Genomic DNA, 20,000 nt, shown 5'->3' with positions numbered 1-20,000 from the left:
ACAGGGATAACTGCAAGCTGCATAATACCATAGAAAACAATAGATGAGCATTATCTATGTTGTATTACATTTTTATTTATTTTGTTAAAAACAGTTTCCAATTACCTTTTAATTTGGTTCTGACCCAATGGGAAATTTAACCATCATGAAGTTTGACCCCTTTGTTAGAGTTGATGTTTTGTTCAATAAACATTTATTGTTTATTGTGCTAAGTACTGGATGATAGCTAACACTTCCATAGTGCTTGTGCCTCACAGCAATCCTTAGAGGTAGATGCTATTATTTTATATACATTTTACAGATGAAGAAAGTGAGGCCAAGGTCAGTCCAAGGCAGGTTTTGAATTCATGTCTTCTTGAATCCTGGTCTAGCATTCTACACATCAGATAATCTAGGATAGGAAATTGGATTTGGAGTCAAATCCTGCCTCATTACTAAATGTGTGACCACGGGTAGGTCACTGAACCTCTTTTGGCCTCCCTTCTGTAAAATGGGAATAATAATAATTCCTACTTTGAAGAGTTGTTATGAGAATTGAATAAAATTAAATATGAGATTACCTATGTAAAATGCTTTGGGAACTTCACAGCTCTGTATTCCTCTCTAACCTCATTTTGCTTATCTGTAAAAGAAAGATGTTGGAGTTAATGGCCTGCAAGGTCTCACTTGGCTCTAAATCTATTGATGTCATAGATAGTTGTCACTTGTACATTCTGTTGTTATGGGGTTTCTAAAACATAGTCACAAAGCTGGAGCTTAACAGGAGTTGAAGTCATCTAATATCTCCTGTTTCCATTTTACAGATGAGTAAACTGAAGTTTAGTGTGGTTAAATGGCAAGGTTGCACCTATGGTAAGCATCAGAGGCAGGATTTGAATCCCAATTCCGTTGAGCATTTTCTTTCCACTATACCACACTCACCAGACATCTTACTCATCATCTTTCTCCCACTCTGAAATCATTGATGTTTAACTTCCCTGAGTTCAATCCTCTGACTATTCAACATTGGCCTCATAAGGCTATTTTATAAGCAAATATATATATACTATGGAATGCCCACAGTCACCAGGAGAAGCCTAGAAATTCAACCTCAAGAGTATCCTGAAAACTGTTTAGCCAGTGATCACTGACTTGTGTGATGTCTGACCTTGAGTCTAGACTGATCTAAAGTTGACTTAGTCTCCAAAGACCAAGGGTGGGTATAACCATGCAAGAATTTCTCATCCAAGAACTGTTAAAAAGACCATTGAGATTGGAGAACACCCCACACTTTGATGCTATGTGAGCATATTCTTCCAATGCCCCATATGTGGTAAACTCTTTATCTTATTGTAAGCCCATTTCTGTTGTACCAATAGCTTTCCAACACCATGTAGGCAGTAGTCTCCTTCTTTTAATGTGAGATTATTTGTACAAATATTTTTTCTGGTTTCTAATAAATGCTTTGGGGATTCAAAGGTGAGTCCACTCATTTTTTTATATCGGAAACCTAAATAAGAGTTAATCAGCCATGACCAGCCTGGCTAAGTCATGGTCTTCAGCAATTAAATTAGAGCTTCCTTTGCCTCCTTAGATTTGATTTCATCTTCAACTAAGAAGAAGGTCACCAACTGACTTTGGGGTTAGGCAGTCAGGAAGTTCTACTCTGCTCCCATCCTTGCCATTTGACTTGCTGGGTGAACTTGGATTCTTTGCTAAATAGCCCCAGGTCATGATTTCTCCAGGATAAAACAAACTCAATCTCCCTGCTCAGGGCTTGGACAGGAATAGCTAACCAGAATGGCTATAATTTAATTCAATCCATTTAATGTGAATTGGGCAAACATTGGGTTTGAAGCCCTGCAATAAGTCCTCCAAAGTTCTTTGGTCCCAGTGGAACCCTGTAAGTTACTGCTAAACATAAGATTGTAGGAACTTTAAGAATCACCTCAGACAAACTTCTCATTTGCAGATGTAGAAACTGGGGTCATAGAAAGGAAAACAGATTATCTAAGATCACAAAGGTAGAGTGAATAGTAAAGCCTATAATTTAAATCCAGGCTTTCTGACTAAAAATCAATCACATGGTGGCTCAGAATACCTTATTTATACTGACCCATTTATGTTTTTATACTACCAATGACTTGATCAAGGAATCTAGATATTTCCAAAATCTAAATTATGGAGACTGAAAAAAAAGGTGAATTTTTGGCAATACTTGACCAATCTATTTGTAGGAAGTATTGAATTTTTCTTCTGAGTATTTCAGGGAACTTTGTTTTTGATCATGAAAGTTATATAGTGAGAGTATGTTAAATAGGTGGTAGATAATGAATATGATATGTGAGCATTTTTTTCTCAAGGCAAGTAGGTGACAGATTGAGTAGACTATAGGACCTGGTATCAGAAAGACAGTAAGCTCAAACCCTGTTTCAGATACTTATTAGTTATTTGATTCTGAGAAAGTCTCTTAACTTCTGTCTCTCTGTTTAACTCATCTGCAAATTGAAAATGATAATGATAATAGTAATAATAATGATAATAATAATACTTATCTCTCAAGATTATTGTGAGGATTATGCAAAGTGCTTTATAAATCTTAAACTTTAATATCAATGCTTTTAAATTTTTTTCAGGTTGACAGATACTAAATATCTAGAATAGTATTAAAAATGCCTTCTCTCTCCCAAATCACTTCTGATAGTTGTTCATGGAAATTGAATAAATGAAGTCAGTATTTTTTGAGTCATCTGATAGAAATGGTTATTCTTCCTGAGGAGTAACTGTCCAAGAGAATATATGTCTATATATATATATATATATATATATATATATATATATATATATATATGATATGTAATATTTATATATTATATACATACATATATCCATATATTTAGGCAGGACTTGTAATTTTAATGGTATAGGAGCCTACAATGTTGAAACATCCTTCATCAATGCAGACAAGTATTTGCTTTTTAATATCTAGTCTTACAGAGTAGCCTGGGGATCTTGTGAGGCCAAAAGTCACAAAGTCATTTTATGACAGAGATACCTTTGAATCCTGACGTTGCTAGTTCTTATTCTTTGTCCTACACTGCTCATTACCTTTTGCATCTAAAGCCTCATTTACTATTTTTTCTTTGTCTCATTCATTCCAAATTTGTTACTGCTGTCATCATAAACATTGATTCCTCCTTAATCTACTAGTCTTTTTTTTTAAGCATCACTTATCCCACTACCCAACCTGGACTCCAAGATCATCCATTTCCAAGTTGCTCACACTTTTTGTCTGTCTTCATTCCCAATTTGGACAAATTCTGCCATCCATTTTCTCAGATTGTAGCTAGAAGCAGTCATGTTTTGGGGTCCCTTTCCTATTCACCAAAGGAAGTGTTTCAAACCTTCACTCCTCCAATCTTCAAACTTCCTGCAACCACTTTATTCTTTCTAGATGGCTCTGCCTTTTGTTTTGAGTATATTAAGTCCCTCTGACATTACCTTCTCTAACTTCCTTCTCCAGCTTCAAATATCTATCTTTATTAATCTTCTTTATCCTTTTTGTCCCAGAGTATAAGTTTTCCCTTCTCTGTAAGGTCAACCTATCTTCTGGTTTCAATCCCTCTCACCTCTTGTGTGGACCTTATTTACTTCCTTACTTCTCTGTTGTCACTTCTAATGTGCTCTGAATTTTTCTTTAAAAATACCTTTACATTGATTTGTTATTCCCTGAAGATGCTGTCATAAATCCTTCCTTCCCTTCATATTCAGATGTATTTTTCCTCATTTCTTTACTATGCACTTGTCCCAAAGCCCTTAACTTCTTGAATTATGACTTTTGCTCTTATTAGTAGGCTGAACATCTTTTTCAGAAGTTATCCGAAATGTCATAGCCACCAAATACAACTTTTAACCTCTCTGGTACTATTGCCAGAACCACCTTAATGAATTTTCTCACTGGTTTATTCTTGACAGATTTCTTGTCCATATGCTGCCATACATTCACCACTAGAGTTTATCTATGTGTTGAGAGTGTTATTTCATTTCTCTTGGCATTGAAAGGATACCAGAGACTAATGTGACTAGCCATGAATTACCTCTCACTTTCCCCTTGTGATGATCCCATCTTTGTTCTGCTCATACATTGACTGACAACCTTTAGACTGTCACCTGGTTTGTGATATGCTACCATCAGCCTGTATTCACTGTCAATTTCTCTACTGTCTCTTTGGTGATTTTAATGTAATTTCTTCATGACACAAAGACACACCACAGCACTAGAAGGCTATGAGGAAAAAAGACATGGATATTGCTTTCAGAGAGAAGCTTGAGACCATTAAAATAATTTAGCAGGTTTCCCAAAACATTCCAGTTACCTTTTCTTCTGTTCAATTTATTGTTCTTTGCTAGTGTCTATCCAAGATATTGATGGATGTACTGTATAGGTTGTCTTTTTAATTGTCTATCATAGGTTTCATTGTCTATCATAGATTGTCTTTTTAATTGTCTATCATAATCTGAATGACAAGTATTCTTCATGTACTATTAGTTAGCCTAACTATGGATAGAATTAGGGAAGGGACCAGTGATTCCACTGGCACAAGAAAAGGTCAGATTCACCCTCCTAAAGCTCTAACATTCTTCTTAGGTCCTTTTGTTGCATATCAACTCTGATTACAAGGCCCCCAACTCATTAAAAGAAAGCCCCTTAGAAACATGTGCTTTTGCATGAAAATTTATCTCTTTTTCTATGTTCAATGAAGTAATGTGCAAGATGACTGAATCTCTGATTATTAAAGGCATTATTCCAACCATCATGAATCTTGGCTATACCCCCATGGTCTTTCTGACTTCTTGCTGGACTCAACTTCGAAGTAGATGTTGTACTTGTTTCTGTTTGCTTACTTGTCTATGATATTCTATCTCCAGAGCTAATGATGCTGAATGAGATCACATTTCTGATTAAAAATTGTCAGTGATTCCTCATTGTGTAATAATTAATAGCAAGAGCCCTAAGACTTCAATGATCTGGCCCGATATGCCAATGCAGTCTCATTTCCTAGTACTTGTGGACATGTGCTCTATGATTCAGGCACACTGGACCACCAAACATGCTTGGCACTTTTAAAAACCTCTATGCTTCTTCTCATATAATTTCCTCTACTAAGAATATTTTCTGTATTAACTCCACATGTCAAAATCTTATCTGGACTTCCAGGCCCAACTCTAATGTGAACAATTCAAGGATTCATCTCTAGACAGAAGATTCAGAGGTGATTTCTCCTGTTAGAAACCTTCTTGCTAGAGGGGTCATGAAAGTTATACTAGAACCAGAATAATGGGTCTAAATGGCACATGATTATTGAAATGATCCCAGATAGACTTACCAGAACATTGGATAGGATTGGCAAAGGGACCTCAATGTTTTATACTGTGTATTCTTTTTGTGCAGTGTTTTATATATGCATATATGTGTATGTATATGTACAAACACACAGACACAAGGGGAGAGACAGACACAGAGACAGAGGCAGAAGTACAGACAGAGACAGAGAAAGAGAGGGAGAGAAAGACAGAGACTGAGACAGACAGAGAAGTAGGGAGAGAGGGATGGAATGAGGGATAGAGAGAAAGAAACAGACAGAGAAAGAAAGGAAGGGAAGGAAGGAGAAAGAAAGAGGGGAAGGAGGATAGAGGGAGGGAGAGGAAAAAGAGAAGGAGAGAGTAGAGTGAGAGAGATAAAGAGAGAGAGAGAGAAAGGCAGAGGGGGGCAGAGAAAGATGGAGAAACAGAGACAGAGAGAGAGAGAGACCAAGAAAGAAAGGAAGGGAAGGATGAACAAAGAAGGAGGAAGGAGGAGGAGAAAGAAGAAGAAAGAAGAAGAAGGAAGAAAAGAGAACATTCTCAGAGATATTCTTCTTTCTAACCCTATCCTAACTGAATCCCCACCAGAAAATTAGACTGCCCCTAAAACTCCTGTGCTCCAACAATAGATTTATTCTTAAAAATCATGCCATTAGATACAATTAACTTAAAGCAAGTGGAACAATCATAATAGTAATTTCAAAATTTACCACGAGAGATAGATGCTATTATTATTTCCATTTTAAGACAAGAAAATAGAGACAAATGGAGATGAAGTGACTTGCCATGGCACATGCAACTATCTATAAAAGCACAGGTCTCTTAAAGGAATCCCATCCTTTGAAGTCCTAAAATAAATACAGCTTTAATAAATTCAAACTGCACAAAGACATTTGGGACACACTCTACTTCCCTTATAACAACAACACATTCATTCTACCTAGGATTAGAGGTCAGATTTCAAAGGATAGCGAAGTAAATTACTAGTTGAAGAAATAGAAACAGCTTTTATAAACAATTCTTTTCAGTAATTTGGTGGATAGTTAAAGAGTTAAGAGTAACTAAAATAGAGTGCTGGGTCTGGAGCCAGAAAGACTCAACTTCCTGAGTTCAAAAACAATCTCAGACACTTAGTCACTTAGTGTGACCCTGGGCAAGTCATTAAACTCTGCTTCAGTTTGCTCATCTGTAAAATGAGCTGGAGAAGGAAATGGCAAACCACTCCAGTATCTTTACCAAGAAAACCCAAATAGGGGTCATAAAGAGTCAGACACTTCTGAAATGACTGAACAACAATAAGGGATGAGATTTAGGACAATTCCTTGAAGGAATAGCTGAGTCAAAAAGCTAGTAAATAGAGAAAACAGACAGAATGATGTAGAAAGAGAGAGTCAAAGGTACAGAGAAATAGAAACTGAGAGAGAAATGGGGAGAAAAACCAGAGGGAGGGGGAAGAGAGGAGAGGAGAGAATGACAAATGACTAAATGATGGGAGAAGTTCTAGAAGGATATGAGATCAAGTCCATAGGCAGTGGAATTTGGTCTTGGCAAGGCTTCAAATCATTTTTTCCTTAGAGAAAGAAGTAAAGGAAAGGATGGGTGAAGACAAAGAGGGCTTAAATTATAGAATGGGGTAGAAGATGACATCTATTTTCTCAAATATATGTGTTCAAAAGATATCTCTTGAGAGGGAGGTGCAAAGGATGTAATGGTGACTTGATGAGAGAAGATACACTGAAAGGAGTGTGATTGGGAGTTGATCAAGGAAGATGAAAATTTTTATTAGGCACTAGTGAGGCACATATGAGATAAGGTAACACAGATTAGTAGTAGAGCTATGATGTTTTGACTTCCTTTTAGTGGTATTTAATGGTTTAGGAGTATGAGCAGAGAAGGCAGAAGGTGGCGGTGATTCTGGGTTGAAGAGGAGCAACGTGTGAATGGTGAGAGGACAAGGAAAGAGATGAGGCAAAGATGGGGACAGTTAAATTGTCAACTATAGATAGAGTCAGAATTAAAAATGGAGAAAAGTGAGGTTAGAATAATGGCAATGCACTGGAATGTCAGAGAAGTAAAAAGGAATTGGAGGTTCCTTTGAGGCCAAAGAATAGGTTTAGAAGATAATTGGTTTCTCTCAATAAGGTTTAGGGTGATGTCGTTGTTTTGTGTAGGAGAGTGTCATTCTCCAATTTTGGGTCTGGCAAAACCTTGTGATTCAGTAGATGTGTCATTTCAGTTGATCATTTTGTTTGACTCTGGCTGCCATTTTGTTACCTCAGCTTAATTGACTGGATTGACTCATAGCTGTGATGTCACACGGGAGTAGTGCCATCCAGCAGAGGCTGAAGAGTAGCTGTTATAAAATCAGCAAGGGACCATCCTATATATCTGAAAGGATCTAAATGAAGGAAAACAGATGCAAGCACATATCGCCCTGCCTGGATTTCCTTAGTTCTTTTGGTGGCTTAGCCAGAAGGAATATTCTTTTCTAATAAGCAGCCTGTTGTGAGGGATGGTTTGAAAAATGACATGTAGGTATTCTCTGTTCCGTGACACTTTAATTTTGAGAGTGGCAGTTGTTGCTGTACCTCATAGGTAACTATGGAAACAAGTCTGGCGCTGGTGAACCGGAGATGTGACAGTATAGTCAATGACAATTAATTGGCTTCTTCTTTCGCCCCCTTTTGGGATTCATAAGACAGCTGATGTCAACATTTCCAGGGTGCAATTAGAGACATTTTGGACCAGGAGAAAAATAACTCGACTTCATTTAAAGGCGTATCATCCTAGCGGCCAACTCAGTGATAGATATTTTTATGGTGAAAGATCAGGCGGCTCCTACTTTCCTCTTTCCCAGGGGAATTTCTAAGCATATGCTACATTTGAGCTTAGGACCTAGGATTCTTCTATATGTAAATCCTTTTTTCTTTTCTTCCAAATTTCACAATGTCAGAGAAAGAAAACACTGAAGGATAAATTTCAAATAATGATTTGGTATTTTGGATTCCTCTCAAGATGGCTTTGCTTCAGCCTTCCTAATGAGTTGTTTGCAGTCATATTTCCCTGGGGTTTGTGGGGGAAAAGTAGTCTGATCATTTTGACTTTGAAACACTACTTACTGGTACTTTTCTGTTTTCTGAACTCCTTAGGCAAGGGAATAAGATTTAAGTGGAGTTTTAAAACATCCTTAGTGTATTTAGTACCATGGTAGGGTTGTGGGAAAAACTGCCTTTGTAGCTATTTTCTAAGAGAGAGAGTAAAAGAACCAACAATGAGTACTTAGCATCTGTGCCCCTAGGCTAGATTAACACAATTCCAGTGTGTGCAAAAGAGCACAGCCATGGTTAACATGACCTCTGCTTTTTGACCCAATCCTGATAACTAAAGAAAACTGAGCCCAACTTAGTGGAATCTGGAAACTTTGGGGGGGGGGAAGGAGGAAAAAAAATATCTTGATAGAAAATGTCTGGAAGTATTATGATCTCTTTCTCCTAAACTTTGTGGAATTTATTAGGATAATTTGATGGATCTTGAATTTATGAATGTAAGTATTCTCTTCAACAATCAGTCCATGCTCTCTCTTCATTGCCTCTTCCCAAATAGTCAAACAATGTTCTTCTTGCTACATTTAATAAGTCTTTTTGTAGATCATCCTTCATGAATATCCATGGAGTACATGGTCTTTTCTTTGTTTTATCTTATTTTTCTTCCACATAAAAGTCCCACCTTCTTTTCTAGCTATGCATTTTTCTGATGGCAGATCTTTAAAATTTTTTATCTATTTTTTTTTCAGTTTCATCCTTAACTACTCTGGGGGTTTTATTTAGATGAATCTTTAAGCAAGTTTTTATAAACTGATTTTTTTCCTCTCCATTACTTCTTGCTATTCTATGAGGTAATAGTAGGTTTGATGATCAATATATTATTTTCCCCCTCATAAAATGGTGAACTTACTTATTGGAAAGCTCTATCATATTGCGATTAGGATTTCCAGGGTTCTTCCTTTCCTGAAGGCAGACATTAAGTGGTGACAATATAATTCTTGTACATAGCTCTATAAAATCAGACTTTTAATTATAAGGTGTTTTGTGAGCTAAGATTTAATCTTGGATACTAACTGATCAAGACAATGATGACTCAGTATTGTATACCTATGTAAAAAGCAGTGTTGGTGAGAGAGCATTGGATAGTAGAAACACACAGTTTTCATTACTTCTTCAAAAGAGACACATGGGATTCCAGATTTTCTTCATGGAAAGACCCATGGGAGAGGGGAAAAAGACTTTGGAAAGTGGCAGGCATGTAGAGGAGCTGGTGCCTCAATGTATTCCTAATTTCTAGCTTTCTTCCCAAGGGATTTCAGGGAATTTCCTCTTGGCTAAGATCAGGGTTTTTCTCTTGGTTAGGCTCCCAGTGGGAAAGCTCATTCACTATGTTTATTTTCTGTCACAGTCTAATCTGTAAAACTTCTCATCTTTCTGTTCACTATTTCTTTGGATAAATGAATTTATTTGTTATGCACTATTTGTAATGGTCTTTTGTGTAATTAGTATTTGATGGAAAGGAATCAAGTCTGTGGCGGTAAGCTTGGGACTGCAAAGGGCAACTTAAAATGAAAAAACAAGCCAGTCCTTTTAAGGAACTCACAATTTAATGTTGTAGATAACATATAACCAACTATGTACAAAAATGATATAGACAGTGTAAATTGGAAATAATTAATAGAGGAGAACCAGCAGCATTAAGAAGGATCAGGAAAATCTTCTTATAGAAGGTAATATTTTAAGTGAGATTGATGGAAATCAGAGGAAACCTGGAGATGGAGATGAAGAGCGAGAGATGAGGGAAACTTGTTTTTGAATTTAATAAAGTCATTCCCCTAGTTTAGCAGTACATGGTGAGCAGATACTTAGCAATTCATTTCCCAGAAGAGAACACAGATATCATTCTTGTGCCTACTTCTTCTCCTCCTCTCCAGGTAGGAATCAAAGTCCCCTTTGAAAGAGATGGGCAAGATTCTAGATATATCTATCAGTGCTTCACTATGGGCTAAATATAGGCAACCCATGTTGATGTATATATCTTACAAGGGTAACACATGCACCTTACAACTGCCATGTTATTCATAGCTAAGGGTAATTGAAAAGATATAAAAGATGTGAAGAAAGGCTGATAAAATTTATTATTCCCTTAGAACTCCTATTTCAATCCAACAAACATAAATGGATGCTGTACCTTTTTAGACTTTTTCCCCATATGGTGAAGGTCTAAAAGTAGAAGTTGGGTGACCAGTTTGGAGATGTAAGAGAGAATTTTTCATAAGATATGTATTAGACCACTGAGATGATACTTTTTTTTATTTTTTTCTTTCTTTTTTTTTTGCAAGGTAGTGGGGTTAAGTCACTTGCCAAGGTCACACAGCTAGCTAATTATTAAGTGTTTGAGGTCAAATTTGAACTCAGATCCTCCTGACTCCAGGATCAGTGCTCTATCCACTGTGCCACCTAGCTGCCTGAGATGATGTCCTTTTAAGTGATAGTCCCTTCTTTGCAGACAAAATGAACTGCTTGCTACTCAGGGATAAAACTTACTATTATTATAGAGATAGTTTTTTAGAGAAGAATTTCTATATGCTAGGAAAGGTATGAAAAATTGCATCCTTTGTAAGTGCATTCACTAAGTATTCATGAGATTTTACCAAAATACATATAATGTAGACAATTTTTTGTCATAATAGCAATTTCAAAGCAAATATTACTAACACTGACCTTTTTCCTCTAGGTATGCTGAATGCACTTAGATGTTTAAAGGCAATTTTGCATGGCTGGGAAAAAGACAAAAAGTCAATGAAAAGTGGTATATGTGATTATCTCAGTATAGAAGATTTTGGTAGCTGAATTTATAATTTTTGATTGAATGATTTTGTGTGTGGGTATGTATGTATGTATGTATGTATATGAGTGTGTGTGTGTATGAGTGGGTGTTGTGTGTGATATGAAAGATGACACAGACCTTTTCAACAAAAGAACTGAAAATGTGTTGATCAGTGACCCCAAAACAATATGACCTGGAACAGTCTCACAAAAGAGTATCAATATACCTATCCCCTCTGAGAAAGAAGAAGCTGTGGTAGCAGATGACACTTTTAAAAAAATTTTCTTTATTAAATTTTTAATTTTTCCCCAGTTACATGTATTTCAGTTGGCACTGAAATTTTTAACATTCATTTTTGAAAACTTTGAGTTCCCAGTTTTCTCCTTTCCTCTCTCCCCCATTCCATTGAGAAGGCAAGTAATTCGATATAGGTTATGCCTGTGTTGTCCAGATGACAGTTTTAACTGAAGTTTTGCAAGTACTATAAGTAAACATTGAGAATTTATTGGAGAGATAGTTCAATGAGTGTGATAGTATTGGTGGACAACTTTGTGGGTTAGTCTTGGGCTGGGTGTTAAGGTTTGAGTGTTATTTCAGTAGTCTGAGGGGAAATCAAGGAGTATGAGCAAAGGGTTAGATATAGGGATGGACATAAGACCTTTCAGCTTCTGGGCTCCCATGATTAATTAGGTAGTAGCTAATAACTTTTGAATGACTATTTTAACAGATGATATTCCTTGCACTTCTCCTAGTAGGCAAATCTTTGGGTTTATTCATAGAAAGTGTGATAAAGATAGGAACATTCTAATGGATGATGTTGGTACTGAAATTATTATCCTCCTCCTGGCTTTCCTGGGTTTCTTCAGTTGTTCTCTAATTTCCAGTCAAGTCTTCCTCTTTGTGCCCTATTAAGGATTTTCTTGGCAAAGATACTTTGCCATTTCCTTCTCCAGTTCATTTGACAGATGAGGAGATTGAGGGAAACAGAGTTAAGTGACTTGCTCAGGGTCACACAACTAATAAGTGTTTGAGACCAGATTTGAACTCTGGAAGATAAGTCTTCCTGACTCTATTGCTCCATCTTCTGCAAGAAATCATTCCTGGTCCTCTTTATCTTAGCATCCTCTGTCTGAGATCCTTAAATTTATCCTGAATATATCTTATTTGTATATACTTATTTGTATGTTGTTTCTTCCATTAGGTTGCAAATATCTCAGGACTGTGTTTTTGCATTTCTTTGTATCTCCAACCTTAGTTGCTCTGCCTAGGAAGAGTAAGCAACCTAATAAATGATTTTTGACTTGACTTAAGTTAAAACATATATCCAATGGAAAACTACCTAAGTGAAAAGCAATGTACTTCCAGAAAGTTTTGTGTCACCATTTTTAAAGAATAGACTTTGTTGGGAGTGTTGTCTGCCATCTTTATTAGTATTTATCTTGTATTAGAACAATATGCATAAACAAAATTATAAAATGTTTAAAAAGAAATGTGGATATCATTTACCCAGCTTTAAAACTTTTTTGAAACTAATTCATAAATTTAAAAAATCTACCAAAACTAGAAATATGACTTCCATATGTAAATGTGTCCTTTCTGTACTATGTTTCAGTCTTTCTTTATCCTTGCTGTGACCCTTAATGTGCTTCACTCACAAGGCTACTGAATAGCAAGATAATAACAGTGTTCCCAGGTCCCTGGAAGAATGACACAGCATGAATTAAGAAATGATGACGCTTTGTTTTTTAGCAATTGCCAATTTCCTTCTTGTGCTTTTTATCTCATTTCTTCTATTTAGTTCTCTTTCACTGGGGCTAAATCTTTCACCTCTGTGCTCCAATCCCATTATCACTCTTTCCTTAGGATACGATGATCATGTTTCTCTCTTTCTCTCTCTTTAATTCTATTAGTTACACATATTTTGCTTGACTAAGTTTTCCTCAGGCTTAATCCCTTGCTGATGACTTGGACTCTTCAGTGTTTCTCTATGACGAGGGCTAATTGGCCTGTACCCTTAATTTTTCTCATGAGTCCTGGACATGGTAGCATGTTTTTCCCCCTAGGAAAAACTGAAACATTACAGAAGACTGAAGTATCTATCATGTAAACAAAAGAAGAATCACAGAACAGACTTCAGTGGACTTGGAGCAAAAGGAAGACCAAAGGAAGCAAGAACAATTTCAAATCCAGAGCCTTGTTATGTGTTTACACCATTTTCATCATTACACAGCATGAGGCAAAGAGAAACATCTACAAAAGGAAGTAATTCTTCTCAGTAGTTGCAAAGTTGATGCTATCAACAAAAAAAGAGAAAAGACATTCAAAAATAGTTTCAGTTAAAGGTCTCCCTTCTTCAGAATCTGCATGAATTCATGCAAATTCATTAAGCTGTGGATACCTAATGCTGTGACCTGATTACATTTTCAAAGTGCAGAGAAACATTATTAGTTGTGGGAAGGAAGGAGGTTCTTGGGAGGTCTTGATAATTCAATTGAATTAAAGGGTTGGAGTTAGAGGACTTGGATTCAAATCCTATCTTTGTTGTTTATGGATTATATCAGATTCCTCATGTGTAAAATGAGAGTTGGACTAAATGAGTTCTATGGTTTCTTCTAGCTTTAAATCAATGATTCTATGATTCAAGTTGCAAAACATATAAGTGCCTACAGTGGGGAAGAACATTGAACTATGCTGGGGGAAATAGAAAAATTTAGACAAGACTCTATTCTTACATATACTTTCTAGTTGGAAAATAAGACATACTAAAAAATTAGCCTTAAAATATTAAAAATACATAAGAGGGAGCGGCTAGGTGGTGCAGTGGATAAAGCACCGGCCTTGGAGTCAGGAGTACCTGGGTTCAAATCCAGCCTCAGACACTTAATAATTACCCAGCTGTGTGGCCTTGGGCAAGCCACTTAACCCCATTTGCCTTGTAAAAACCTAAAAAAAAATACATAAGAGAAATGTAAATGAAATACAAGATCATCTGAAGTAAGATCATTATTAACTGTGGGGATTAGAGAAATCTTTATGGAGGAAACAGTGTTTGAATTGACCTTTAAAGGATAGGTAAACTTTTAGAGGGAGGGCATGAAAGGAGGGGAGGGATGCATGAAAGACGACATTCTGAGCATAAGAAATAGAATGAGTAAAGGCACAAAACTTGAAAGAACCAGGGCATGTTCCTTGTCATTGTCAAATTTGCCCAAATAGCTAGCTGGTGGGCTGAGGGAGAATAAAATAAACTACTCCTTATAGATTGCATGTTTATAGGTGGTACATAGGAGATTTTGATTTATTGGGTTGCTGAGTAATTGGGATCAAAGTTGTGATAATGACCAAAATAGCCAAACTGCATTGATTGAATATAAACTGGAGATGGTCTGGTTATTTCAGTCATCTTGGTGACCTACTTGAATCAATCAATTATTCAGTCAGTGATGTATGAAGAACTCTGCTCATAGCCAGGAAAGAGGAGCCTTTAAAAGTGACTAGAAAGGCTGCAGGAACTCTTGGTTATTGATTTCTCTCTCTGCTGAATATCCGGAGCATGTAGAGTGTCAGCCACATTATGGTGCTTGCTATGTTAGGCAAGCTTAAAACTATTTTGGAAATTTTGGGGGTTTCTGGGCATAGAAAACATTCATAATTAGGAAAGTTAGTCATTTAAATTCTGTGATGGGAGGACTTTTTCCACAAATGAAGACATTCTATAATCCATCTTAGCCCTCACCTTTCCTAATCATGGGACTGGAGAAGCAAAGAAAGTTGGATCTTCAGAAGATGAACACTATTGGGTCACTTTATTCTTTTAATAGGAAAGGCACAAAGGAAAACTATCTCAGGGAATCAAGAAAATCTTTATCTTCTTATAAAAAGAGTCTCAGTATATCTAAATAGTATCTACTATTATTCTAAAATACTTTGGAATATTCTATAATATTGCAATTATGTAACCTGAAAGAGAATACCAAGAGGTACTCTGGTGTTGCAGGTAAAGAAATAGCCCAGAAGACAGAAAACACTGGGTTCAAATCCTGCTTCTGACATATACTGACAACTTCTCTAAGCAACTTTATAAATTGTAAAGAAGATATTGATTTGAATTGGTAGAAAGAGTTTCCTCACATGAAGGTTCCGTATACCCATGAAATCATAGACCCAATCCTAACATATAACCTCAGTATCTGAGGTTTAGTTCATATTTGATTCCCTGTAAAAAAAAAGTAGCCATCTTGTCTCTAACTGAAGACTTCTAATGAGGAAAGTAATAATGGAGGCAATCCATCATCACAGAATCACAGAATTTGAAAGAATCAAAGGGACCTCAGTGGCCATCTATGCAATCCATGCACCCAAGGAATTTCCATTATAACATCTAACAAATGATCATCCAGAATCTTTTTGAGGAACAACTGTGAGGGAGAATATTTTACCTTTTAAGGAATATTGCCTCTTGTTCTACTTTTGGACAGCTCCAATTGCTAGGAAGTTTTTATCTGATACAGGGAGTGTGTAGATCATTTAGGTTATGTGTATGTCTCAAATGAGTTTGATCTAAGTGTGTTTCAAGGGGAAGCATGAATAGACTTCTCTTAAATCTCATTCTCCCCACTCCCCTTCACGCAAGGCTTTGATTCTTTCCTGCAGGTGATCAAGAAAGTAGGGCAGCTAGACTGGTAACATTGTTTTCCATAGAGAATATTGGACTAGAATTATATCTATTTGCTCTCCTAAAATCTATTAGTCTAAAAGAAATGATTTTTAGGTCTTATTACTTCACTGGTCATTATCCCCTTAAAGAAAACAAAGTATAGTTTATATGCAAAGACTTGGTTCTTGTCCACCAATGCTAGTTACACAAAAAATAATCACAAATAGTGAATAGTAAATAAATCTATTATTCAAGCAGATGTCACAAATAAATCAGAGGGGTGGCTAGGTGGTATAGTGGATAAAGCACCAGCCCTGGAGTCAGGAGTACCTGGGTTCAAATCTGGTCTCAGACACTTAATAATTACCTAGCTGTGTGGCCTTGGGCAAGCTACTTAACCCCATTTGCCTTGCAAAAACCTAAAAAAAATGAATCAGAGAAGTTATACAGAAGATAATCTAAAAGAAAATACACAAAAACCCTAGGTTTTCTACTGGGAATAAGATATTTTAACTTGCCTGAGAGACAATCCTTAATCTCACCCAATGGGAAATTCCATGAAGTCCCCAGAGACACAAGTTGGAAATCAGGGATATGCTGGGGGTGGGGAACAGTGGCTGATTTTCTCTCTATGTCTGATTTTCTAAGTTCTTCTCTTTCACTCTGAATTTCTCTCCAAAGAGGGTTTGGAACCATGTGTGAACTCTCAAAGCAGTAAAAAAGAAAAAAGTCTCTGTTTTCCCAAGATTTCACCAGAATTCTGCCCAAACAGAGGACATCAAGAGGTGGGAATCAAATAATCATTCTTTTCATCAATTGAGGCGGGGCTTATACAAATACACTAGGTCAAAGTTCCTGGTTCTGATCAGTAGTTGGAAACAGGCACATTAAGCATCTGTATTTCCAGTTGGATAAAATGGCAGACATAGTCTCAAAAACAAACAAACCCTCACACAAAATGTAAGTAAGATGTGTGTGTATGTGTACACACACACACACACACAAAGACAAACACAAACACAAAACATTCCCCTTATCTTCTATCAGAAAAAAGAAAAGAAAAAAAGGAAATGAAGTTCATCTAGCATGAACAGCCAAGCCATAATACAGCCAAGTTGACTCTATAATTACCACTTCCTTCTTAGATATTCACTAACCATTTCTTTAATGATTCTTTCTACATTTTCCTTAGGAATTGAAGTCAAATTTATTTTAGTATTTTTCTCTTCTTCTTCGTCGTCTTCTTCTTCAAAAAAGGAGCAATATTTGCTCTTCTCCAGTCTTTCATTGCCTTGTCATGCCTATAGCTTGACTATAGCTTGCTTATAGCTCATCTATAGCTCAATGAAACTACAAGTAACTCCAGTACTAGTGAAATGACTGGGTCAAAGTTGAAAAGAAGGTCAGTTGTAATATATCTGGTGATGAAAGGAAAGACTAGTGCTGTAAAGATTAACATTTCATAGGAATCTGGAATGTAAGATCTATGAACCAAGGTAAGCTGGATGTAGTCAGACAGGATATGGAAAGATGTAACATCGACTTCTTGGATGTCAATGAACTCACAGATGCTGAAATGGTGAATTTAATTCAGGTGGTCATTAAATATACTACTAGGAACAAAAATGCTGTAAAAGAAATGGAGTAGCCATCATAGTCACTAAAAGGGTGAGAATAGCATAATCTCAAAAATGACAGAATGATATCTATTTGAATCCAAGGCAAATCATTCAAACTAAAGTATACAAATGTATGTCCCAACAATTGAGCCAAAGAGGCTAAAATTCATCTGTTCCATGAAGATCTTCAATAGCTAGCAATTGTACCAAAAAAGAATGTCACATTCATCATAGAGAATTAGAATGGTATAACAAGAAATCAAAAGATAAAAGGCAAATTTGACCTTGGGGTACAAAATGAAACAGAGAAGAGACTAATAGAGTTTTGACTACAAATGGACAATACCAGATGGTTCATGTAAAAATCAGATTGATTATTTTGCAGACAAATTAGATAAGTTCTATAAAATCAGTTAAAACAAAACCTGGAGCTGATTGTGGCTCAGATTCTTATTGCAAAACTTAGATTTAAATGAAAGAAAGTAGGGAAAACCATCAAACTCTATAGATATAACTAAGGATCATACCCTATGAATATGAAATGGAAGTAATTCAAGGGATGAAAGCTAGAGTGACTGAAGAACAATAGACAGAAGTTTGTAAATTGTATATGAGTCAAAAACATAAAGAGTAACATCAAAAATGAGACTACAAATACCTGAGGAAAGAAGGAAAGTGAAAGGCAAAGGGGAAAGGTAAAAATATACTCAAATGAATGCAGAATTTCAGAGAATAGCAAGGAGAGATAAGGAGGTTTTCTTAAATAAGCAATGCAAAGGAAGAGAAAAAACAACAGAATGGGAAAGACAAAAGATTTCTTTAAAAAAATTAGAGATATCAAGAGAATATTTCATGCAAAAATTGGCATGATAAAAGACAAAAATGTTAGGTATTTAACAAAAGTTGAAGAAATTACAGAAGAGTTATACAAGAAAGATCTTAATATCACTGATAACGTATTCACTGTTGTAGAGCCAGATATCCAGGAGAATGAAGTCAAGTGAGCCTTAGGAAGCATTGCCAACATAAGGTTAGTGGAGGTAATGAAATTCCAACTGAGTCAAAAGCCCTGAAAAATGATGTTGTTAAAGTTCTGCACTCAATATAAGAAAAAATTTAGAAAATACAATAGTGGTCACTGAATTGGAACAACTCGGTTTATGTCCTAATACTAAGGAAGGGTAATGCTAAGGAATATTCAAATTACTGAACAATTATTCTCATTTCACATGCAAACAAAGTTATGCATAAGATCTTACAAGAGGCTTCAGCAATATAAGAATCAAGAATTATCAGAAAAACTGGATTTCAAAGAGTCAGAGGAACTAGAGACCAAATTGCCTATATATATATATATACTGGATTATGGAGAAAGCATAGAAGTTCCAGAAGAAAACCCCCATCCATCTATATGTACTTCATTATGGTAAAGACTGTGACAAGTCCCCAAAGAGATGGAAGTACCAGATCTTCTTACTTTTCTCCTAAGGAATTTGTATGTGGATCAAGAAAGTTACAGTTGGAATTGGTTATGGAATAACTGATTGGTTTAAGATAGGAAAAGGAGCATGACAAGGCTTTATATTTAACCTATATGTTAGAGTACATTATGTGAAATTCCAGGATGGACACATCAAAAGCCAGAATTAAGGTTGCTGGAGAAATATCAACACTCTCAGATATGCAAATGATACCACTCAACAGAAAAAGGGAAGAGGAATTAGATTTCTTTATGAGGGTAAAAAAGGACAATGTAAAAGCCAACTTGAAGCTTAATATATTAAAAAAAATTAAGATCCTGGCAACTGAACACAATACTTCCTGGCAAATAGGAGGAGAAGAGTTGGAAGCAATTTCAAATTTCATATTCTTGGTCTCAAAACATTTAAATTCAGAATCCTTGGATTTGGAATCTAGATTCAAGTCCATCATTTCTGTCACTATAACATTAATGGTCTCTTCACTTGTCTGTGTCTTCGTGATGATATTATGTGTACAGCCTAACTCAAATAACAATTTTTGAGAAAAGTCCTTTGTAAACTCTCAATTGCTATTGAAATGTGATCTACTATTATTATTTCAAATTCATATTGAAATATCATTGTGGTTGCAGATGGTGATTGTAGCCATGAAATTAAAAGACCTTTGCTCCTTGGAATGAAAACACTGGCAAACCTGGCCAGCATACTTAAAAGCAGATCCAACCAACAAAGGTCTATATAATCAAATTATGATTTTTCAAGTAGCAACATATGACCATAAGAATTGAAATATATGGAAAGCTGAGTGCTGAAGAATTGATCTTTCAGAATTGAAGTGTTAGAGAAGACTTTTGAGAGTCTTTTGGTCAGTAAAGAGATTAATTTAAACTATAAATAAGATTAATTTAAACTATGAAGTGGAAAATCAAATAATGAAGCTGAAACTTAAATACTTTGAACACAATGAACAGACAGAATTCATTGGAAAGGACCCTTATGTTGGGAAAGATTGAAGGTAAAAAGGAG

This window comes from Macrotis lagotis, chromosome 6, assembly GCF_037893015.1.
Source record: "Macrotis lagotis isolate mMagLag1 chromosome 6, bilby.v1.9.chrom.fasta, whole genome shotgun sequence".
Taxonomy (NCBI): domain Eukaryota; kingdom Metazoa; phylum Chordata; class Mammalia; order Peramelemorphia; family Peramelidae; genus Macrotis; species Macrotis lagotis.
This window is presented reverse-complemented; position numbering follows the sequence as displayed.